At 38.9% G+C, this 9,064-nt stretch overlaps 1 pseudogene; it reads right to left on the bottom strand.

Annotated features, from left to right (window-relative positions):
* Positions 1-2,468: 2,468 nt before the first annotated feature.
* Positions 2,469-2,569, bottom strand: LOC125364328 (annotated as a pseudogene).
* Between the last annotated feature and the right edge of the window lie 6,495 nt (positions 2,570-9,064).

Genomic DNA, 9,064 nt, shown 5'->3' with positions numbered 1-9,064 from the left:
TAATGGGTTTAGTGTAAAATCAATTGAGATTTCAGATTTGTACAATGGCTATCAGATAAGAAGTTGATGAATAAGACAGCATGGTAGGAATTTCAGAGAATGGCTCACTGTCTAATGTGTTCACACTGATCATTTCCATTCATGGTGTACCCACACCTGTTCCTAGACAAAAGCCTATCTTCAGATGAATGGAAGCTCTCCATCGGCAAGGATGCGCACAGGCGGTGAGGATCTGAATGAGAACAGGGTTGAGGATGAGCAATCAGAATTCCTACGTAATTACATGATGGTTTGCTGGCTTCAGCTGAGAGCATTTAAAATGATTTTTAAGGAACATTAGGGGTCCTTGATGAGATCGTACTCATCTGTAACATTAGCCTTAAGGGAAGTCACCATGTCTGAAGGAAAAAAAACATTTCAGAGTTCAAACTATGAGCCCTTCGGTTAACACTCAATTCCCTTAGATGGCAAATCTTGGGTTCTCACACATCAGTTCCCTAAGCTCATTTTCTGCATTTAAAGGGATCAGTCCTTTCTTTTTTTCCTTCATTTTTTGTTCCTGTTTTTGTTTTCCTTTGGTTTATCCCATTGTCACTGTTTTTGATGTGGCACCGTGTGTCTTGCATGTGTTTATCTGAAGGGAAGGGGAATCACAAAATGGTGAGACAAAGGACAAAGTGTGAACCAATGCAACAGCAATACTCACAAATACTATGTTGGAAATGAACTTTACAACTTGGGGGTGAAGGGAGTTGGGGGGAGTGAACATTGGAGAAAGGGTAACACTGTTTTACAAGAAATGCACTAATTACTTTATTTTTTGTATTTATCACCCTTACAATAAAAATTTTAATAAACAAAGGGATCAAAAATTAACTTTACTGATAGCCTAGTAATTCTGTATTTATTCATTGAGTGTTTACAATAAAGTATTCTCATTCTAAGGCCTAATGAGTCTGACATAAATAGAAATATTGTTACATGCAAATATTTCATACTATATTGATAATAAGTATCAATAAGGTAAAACGAAACACATTATGTGAAATATCAGGATGGGATAATGGTGTATACTGAGTTCCACTCACTTTAGCCTGTCTACCCACCTGTTTTGTTATATACTCTTTGTCCTTTCATTATAAAAATTGTCTCTATTAAAATTATCTTTTACTCATTTGTTTTATTTATTTATTCTTTATGTGTTTGAATGTCTTCTCTGATAAATGGTATAGTTTAGTTTGCAATTGTTGTAGTAAGATGTCACAAAATAGGAATATTTTTTGTGTGTATATGTATAGGTTTGCCTTTCCATTGTACAAAATAATGGGCTTTGTTATGACACTTACACATACATACATACACACATTTTACTTTGACCTTATTATCCCATCACTGTACCTTGTTCTTCTTCCCCCATCCACCCCCCACCATTAGTCTTTCATTTAAGTTTATGATCGCTTGCTTTCTTGCTTCTTTATATAGTATTTGTCTCTGTGAATCTGGCTCATTTCATTTAACACGATGACTTCTGTCATGCATAGATAACCTGCCTTTAATTATTGTCTTCAATTAGTCATACAAAAGGTTCCATTCAGCATTTCAATTTCTGTGTACAATGTATCTTTATGAGAGTCACTCTCTCCATCCTGTACCTCCTCATCTGACCCACACAGCTTCTTTATATCCATTCATCAATTTTATGGACACCTAGGCAGACCTGCACCTTGCCTATTGTTACATGTCAAGCACATAGATGTACGTGTGTCCTAATTGTCCACTGTCTTATATTCCTTAAGCTACATTTGTGATAGTGATATAGCTGGATCATAAAAGACACTGCCACACTAAATTCTTAGGGGTTATATGTATTTATATTCCCACCAAAATGTTTTTTTCATTGCTTTTTTCTCTTAATGCTCTCAATTTCCCTTCCTTCCAGTGTGTCTTTTTAGATAACAAGTAGTTGGATCTTAGATTTTAATCGAATGAGCCACCTTGAATCTTTTAATGGGAGTGTTAAGGTTGTTTACATTTAGAGTTATTAGAGAGGGGGGTATTCATGTTGATGCAATTCTGTTGTTATTTTTCTTGATTGAGTCTACTGCTATTTGGTCTTTCCTTTCGCTCTTATTCAATTTTTAGTGATATGTTTGTTATATTAATATGCTTGAAATTATTTCAACACTTAGGTCACACTAATTACAGCGCTGTTTTACTTGATCCCCAACATTTTGTTATTCATTTTTGGAGCTCATTGGTTTATAGAGTTGGACTTGATCGATTCTTTGCTGATTCTCCTGCAGTCATCTATTGCTATTATGGAAGATTTTGTTTCTTCAGGCTTTACATTTGTGACTTCTTCTGTGGGGTTGAGTCTGTTGTGATGATTTACTGGCCCTGAATTGCTTTAGTTTCTGTTTATCTTGGAATATATTTATTTCTTCTTTGATATTAAAAGATAACTTTGGAAAAATATAGAATGCTCATAAATTTGCATGTCTTTCTTGCACAGCATCCAAGCTAATCTTCTCTGTATCATTTGTTTCAGCAAATGTTCTGCCAAGAGTTCACTATATTGGTTTATCTTAAGAAAACCAGAATAAAACTAGATCTAAACTGTGAACTCTGCTATTTTATTTACAAAATATCTTTATGGGGTAATCTATGCAGACACATACTATTCTCTTTAGATGAATGCATCATTTTTCACTGTACAAGTATAGTATATTGCTTTTTTTATATCCTTTTGATAGACATTAGACTGAACTAATTTTCCATATATTAACATCATTGCATATATTCCAGGATTTCTTTGGATTATGAAGGGTTGGTGGGCGGATGTAAATGTGTGTTAAATTTAGACTTATTGCCTACTTGCCCAACAATTTTTTTTTAATTTTATGCCAGTCCTGGGGCTTAAACTCAGGGCCAGGGCACTGCTCCCTAGCTCTTGTGCACGAGGCTACAAGGCTAGTGCTCTACATTTGAGCCACAGCTCTCCCTCCCCACGCCCCTTTGGTAGTTGATTGGAGATAAGTGTATCATGGACTTTCCTGCCAGGGCAGGCTTTGAACTGTAATCCTGATATCAGCCTTTTAAGTAGCGTGAGCAACCAGCTCCTGGCTTACCTTATTTTTTATCACTATTTTCAGTCATGTTCTTTGTATATTAAGTCACTTCGTAGTTTCTCATCACTCTAGCTCCCATCTCCTTCGTTCCTCCAGGAATTAGCTTACATTGCTCATGCGCTAGTTTTATCATCCAAAGTTTGCTTCATTCGCTCACATACTTTGTGGCCTTTGTCTGCAAAATATTTCCTATTTGCCCCATTTGTTTCTGTAAATCTTTTAGGATTCCCATGAAATGTTAATTTTTCAAAAGAAACTTCTTTTGCCTTAACAACAATAATTCTGATATTATTAACTGTTAAGAGCTCAGACAGTGATTAATTTCTTAGGGAGACATTAAGTCACTTTTCACTGCTTTTTCTACTTTTCTTTTATTTATTTATTTATTTATTTTTGGCCAGTCCTGGGGCTTGGACTCAGGGCCTGAGCACTGTCCCTGGCTTATTTGTGTTGAGGCTAGCACTCTGCCACTTGAGCCACAGGGCCACTTCTGGCCATTTTCTGTATATGTGGTGCTGGGGAATTGAACCCAGGGCCTCATGTATACAAGGCAAGCACTCTTGCCACTAGGCCATATCCCCAGCCCTCTACTTTTCTTTACTAGCATAAATTAGTGGTAATAAAGGAGAGGAAATAAATTTGAAGAGATTTTTACCTTTTACTTGTTTATATGTGTGCATAACATTCTCTGATCAGACTCATCCTCTCTGTTCATCTCCTTTATCTCTTATCCCTTCCAAAACTAGTTTCAGCAACCATCATTATTTCATTCTGTATGTACACATGTATACAACCATATTCACTCTCATTTGCCCCTTCTATCCCCTCTCCCCCTCCCACTAGCAACCTTAGCTGGGACAGGAACTACTTTTCTTTTTCGAAGTGTATATTCATTTTCTTGTTCTAAGTATATATTAATTGCTCAAACTGGATTATCTATGGCATTTCACATGTATGTATGCTGTAATTTAATCAGATAGAATTCTCCCTGTCCTCTTAATTTAACCATCTCCCTGTCCCCTGTTATTCAACTTTCAGTGACGTTTGTTATGCCATCTCCATTTATACATGAGACAGATCCCGATATCGTTCATTGTCTAACATTCTATACTAACAGTAATTTTGTTCCGTGCTTTTTTAATGTCTCTTTCCGGTGCTAGCTTGAAGTAACATGGAAAGATGGGAATCTTATCTATCATATGCACTAGGAACTCCCAATTCTCAACAAACCACTCCGTGTATACGATATGTCCCTGTAGTATTTGTTGTATAAATGCATTTATCCCTAATGCCTAACAAAATGCGTTGGAAACAGTTGATGCTCAATAATTATTATCCAATAGAGTAATTTATCTTTTCATACCTCTTCTCAACATTGGTTATTATGTTGGAAATAGGGAAAAACAAAGCCCTACATTGTGATGCTTTACAATGAGATCAAACTTATTTTCCTATTTATGATTTCATGTTTGCTAATCTGTTTCATTTCTTTGGCGAATCTATTCCTCTCCTCTGCTTCTTGTTCTGTTGGGATACAAGTCTGTCCCTTTCTCACTACGTAGATGAAAATGTGAAGGCCAATCCGGCTCATTTGTTTGTCTCAATCAAGAACAGGAGGAGGGTGAGGGACCCTGAAATAGCAGTGTGTTTCCACCTGAAATTTGTGGCTTTCTTAAAGAGTAGCTACTTTACCTTTATTCTATTTTTCTCTGTAAGACTTAGGAACAAGTCCTTTCACTGTCTTTGTCATAGAAAATTTTAGTATCTGAAATGCTGGCAGGTTATTGACTTGCTTTCTCTGTTTATGATCAGTGCATTCTCTCCTCTCCTTAGAGCATCCAGTCTTCTCCCAGCTCTCCCGCCTGTCACCAGGCCATCCAATAGGAGGTTTTTTGAATACAGAGATTGATCTTTTCTCATCACTGATGAATTTCCAGGGACCACAATAGGACCAGGAATATCGTAGGTACTCAACAGCCACTCATGGACTAATTGAATTTATGGCCGGTGGAGAGAACATACTATGTAACACCCATCAGACTGTTAGTATGGGGCAAAATATCACCCATGTCAACTGGTAGTCCATGGCTCACGCCTGTCATCCTAGCCTCTCAGGGGGATCATAGTTCCAAGACAGCTCAGGCAGGAAAGCCTGTAAGACTCTTATCTCCAATCAACCACCAGAAAACCAAAAGTGGTGCCGTGGCTCAAGTGGTAGAGAGCTAGCCTTGAGCTGATGAGCTCAGGGATAGTGCCCAGGCCGAGTTCAAGCCCCATGACTGACAAAAAGAAGAAGGAGAAGGAGAAAAATCACCCATTTTCCATTGTTGTCAATATTGTTCCGAATCTGGGCTCTTACACATCTTTCCATTGGGATGAACAGATCAGACCCCATCCAGGGGTCTGTCCTAGATAAGCACAGGTGTTTCTGGTCTTGGGAGCCATCATAGTAGGGTTGGGAGCAAGTGAGCTTTTCTTGGTAATCCCTAGACTGTAGATGAGATCACTAGCGTTAAATGTATCTCTACTTTATTGACCCTGTATAACCTTGACCCACCTATTTAACCTCAGTGGTCTAAAGAGAGCTCCTGCCCCATACATTAGTGAGAGGATTATGTATCTAAAGCACTTAGAGAAGTGCCTGACATGGAGTAAGTGCCTGATAAATGTGTTGTTATTATTATTTTATTAGTCTGGTTTCCAGCTGCAGTTATATGTATGCATGTCTCTCTCATTTCAGGTTAACAAGGAATCTGCACATGTAAAGCTGGCAGCGAAGTGTTTGAAAATTACTGCCTATGAATACTGTCATCCGAAGCTCTTCCATGGGAAAAATATCATAGACAGTTTTAATTTTTATTTTTCCTCTAAATGTTGTGATGGGAGCTGGCATCATCCTACTTCACTGAATAGTCTGAGACATAGAAAGGTTAAGTGATTTGTTCAAGGACATAACAAATGAATGGTAGCTGAGAGATAGAAATTATATGACTGCTCCAAACCAGATTCATTCTATTTCAGTGTTATGTTCATGCTTAATATTATAGGTCCAAACGACCTGGACTCATCTCACATTTCCTGGGTGCAGGCAGTATGCAGATGGTGAATGTAAAAAGAAGGTTGCAAGTCAAATGTTGTATCATGGACAGAAAGACTATAAAATTGAAACATGATCCTTGATATTATTCCATTTTTATTTGAGGCCCATTCATTTTCTCAACTCACATGAAAAGACTATTTATTTGCTTTGTGGAAAGCCTACCCTAGTTTGAAATTATTTCCATCAATTGCAAAATAAAGTTATCAACTATATAAACTAAAAAAGATCACCTTGGCAACTTCAAAAATAATAAAGTATGCTATTATCAGAAGTAAATTTTTGTACTAGGAGCAATTTATAATAAAACATTAAATCCATATTTATTGCATGAAAAATAAATTGGACTACATTTATACCCACTACTTTATAGACACATACTATATTAGACGAGAAGGCAGAAATATATAATGGAAATACACAAATAGAGAAATATTTCCTAGAGTTGTTTGAGTGACTGAAACTTCAGTGTGCTTCTTTTGTTAAGATTACGTCCTGGTAGTTCAGTGAATTGGAACTAGGAGTAGAGGTTTAGAGGGAATGCACTAGGTGTTTCATGCCGAACTGAGGAGGGGAATAATAATCTGCATGGGGTGAAAAGAAGGCGCTGGCCAGGGCTTTCTGTTTATGAAGCCAAGGCGTAGGAGCTGGAAGCAGATGCGAGACTTTGGCAAAAGTGAGGCGTCAACTACAATGATCCCAGCGTCACCCACAACAGCGAGGTCCAACACTCTTGAGATCCAACAGGCTGACCACATGGCAATAGAATGACAGTAGTGACTTAGGAGCAGAAACCAGCCTTCTTGCCACCACCAGGATCTGCTGTGAGTAGCCTGGCGACAGTTTTGCAAGCAGAGAGCAGAATCAATCATCCCTGAGGCCCACCGCTTGGAGTACAGAGGCAGGAGGCAGAGGACACAGCCAGGGACCCCACGGACTGCAAAGTACATTTCAAGTACAACTGCAGGATCTCTATGCTGGAGGGAAAGGAAATAGGGAAGACAAAATACAGCAACTACGAAAAAATAAAGTCTAGTTGTAATGAAACATACTTTAGGCTAAATACTTGGCTCAGTTCAGTCCTCATCATGATGTTGAGGGAAATCACAATAGTTCTGTTAATAAGAGTACTATAAAGTATTGTGTGAGTTATTGAGTATTTATTCCCTATCAAGCGCTTACTTCATGAAACTCTTGCAGAACCCCTCCAGGGAAACATGATTATGCCCATTGTGGAGTTGAGGCAACTGAGCTCTCAAAAACACTAAATGAACCGCAGCAGCTACAGTGAAGGTGTTGAGATTCTATCCATCTGGCTCTGCTACCTCTTCCAGGCAGGAGACTACCTACCCCGTGAGTTTAAATGTAGATCTGATTATGAAAAGCCATACAGTTAACTGGAAGAGACAAGATTTCCCATTAATTTGTAATAAATATTTCTATTTTGCGTCTGCTCTTCTGTCTTCCAGCCAGGGAAATAGTGGCCTGTCTCCTCCCCTGCCTGAATACCAGTGTGAACCCAGTTCACACTGATTTATACAGAAAATAGACATGTTGTGTTTGGGTAATAGAAGAGTCATTGGGAAGGTTTGGGGATTTCACAATGGTATTTCAGAGACTTTAGTAATGTCACCAGAGTCCCACTTTTTGCCTATCACCTGTCTTCCTGAATGTACCTCGGAGTGTGCTGTCCTGTAGAAAAACAGAACTTCCAAGCCTTCCTATCTCATTGCTCTTATGTTTTGGTTTTCTTTTCTTTTCATCTCCTTTGTTAGTTTGTTTGTCTTTGAGAACAAAGGGTGAACAAACACAGCAGTGGTACTCACTAGACACTACATGGAAAATGAACTGTACATCTCATGGGTGAGGATGGGAGGGAAAATCTGGGAGAGGGAGAGGGAAGAGGAGACATGGCTCAAAAAGAATTGTATTTACTATCTGACTCTGTGTAACTGTAACTCTACATAACCATAATACAGAAAGGATTAGAATAACATAAGATATTGTATATTTAAAAAAGATTATTGAGGGCTGGGAATATGGCTTAGTGGTCGAATACTGGTGCTGCATGCATGAAGCTCTGGCTCGATTCCTCAGCACCACAAACAGAAAAAGCCAGAAGTGGTGCTGTGGTTCAAGTGGTAGAGTGTTAGCTTTGAGCAAAAAAAGAAGCTGAGGGGGCTGGGGATATGGCCTAGTGGCAAGAGTGCCTGCCTCGGATACACGAGGCCCTATGTTCGATTCCCCAGCACCACATATACAGAAAACGGCCAGAAGCAGCGCTGTGGCTCAAGCGGCAGAGTGCTAGCCTTGAGCGGGAAGAAGCCAGGGACAGTGCTCAGGCCCTGAGTCCAAGGCCCAGGACTGGCAAAAAAAAAAAAAAAGAAGAAGCTGAGGACAGTGCTCATGCTCAGGCCCTGAGTTCAAGCCCCAGGACTGGCAAAAAATAAATAAATAAAAATTTAAAAACCTATAAAACATTATTGAGACTTCTCATAACTGGATCAATCAAGGGCACTATTTGGCCTTGTGTATGGAATGTTCTAGATGGCCTGGAATCAAGGGCCGGGACTAGAAGAGGGTAGAGACCCCTCAGCACAAACATTATTGATATTCTGAGCATCTGGGTGCTGGCCAACAAACATCCCTGTAGTAGGCTGACTGCAGGAGTGAAAATCAGAGCAGAAATGTCAGTACCGGCCCTTTGGCTCTTGTGGGTATCCTAGTGGCTCCCTCTGCTATTATTACAAAGAGATGAATAGAATGAGTTTATTTTAAGCTTCTAGTAATGAGAAGACTTAATTTGCCAACATGTTCCCTAAAAAGGATGTGAAATGTG

Source organism: Perognathus longimembris, chromosome 15, assembly GCF_023159225.1.
Source record: "Perognathus longimembris pacificus isolate PPM17 chromosome 15, ASM2315922v1, whole genome shotgun sequence".
Taxonomy (NCBI): Eukaryota; Metazoa; Chordata; class Mammalia; order Rodentia; family Heteromyidae; genus Perognathus; species Perognathus longimembris.
The sequence above is the reverse complement of the archived record's forward strand: the minus strand, read 5'-3'. Positions and strand labels throughout refer to the sequence as shown.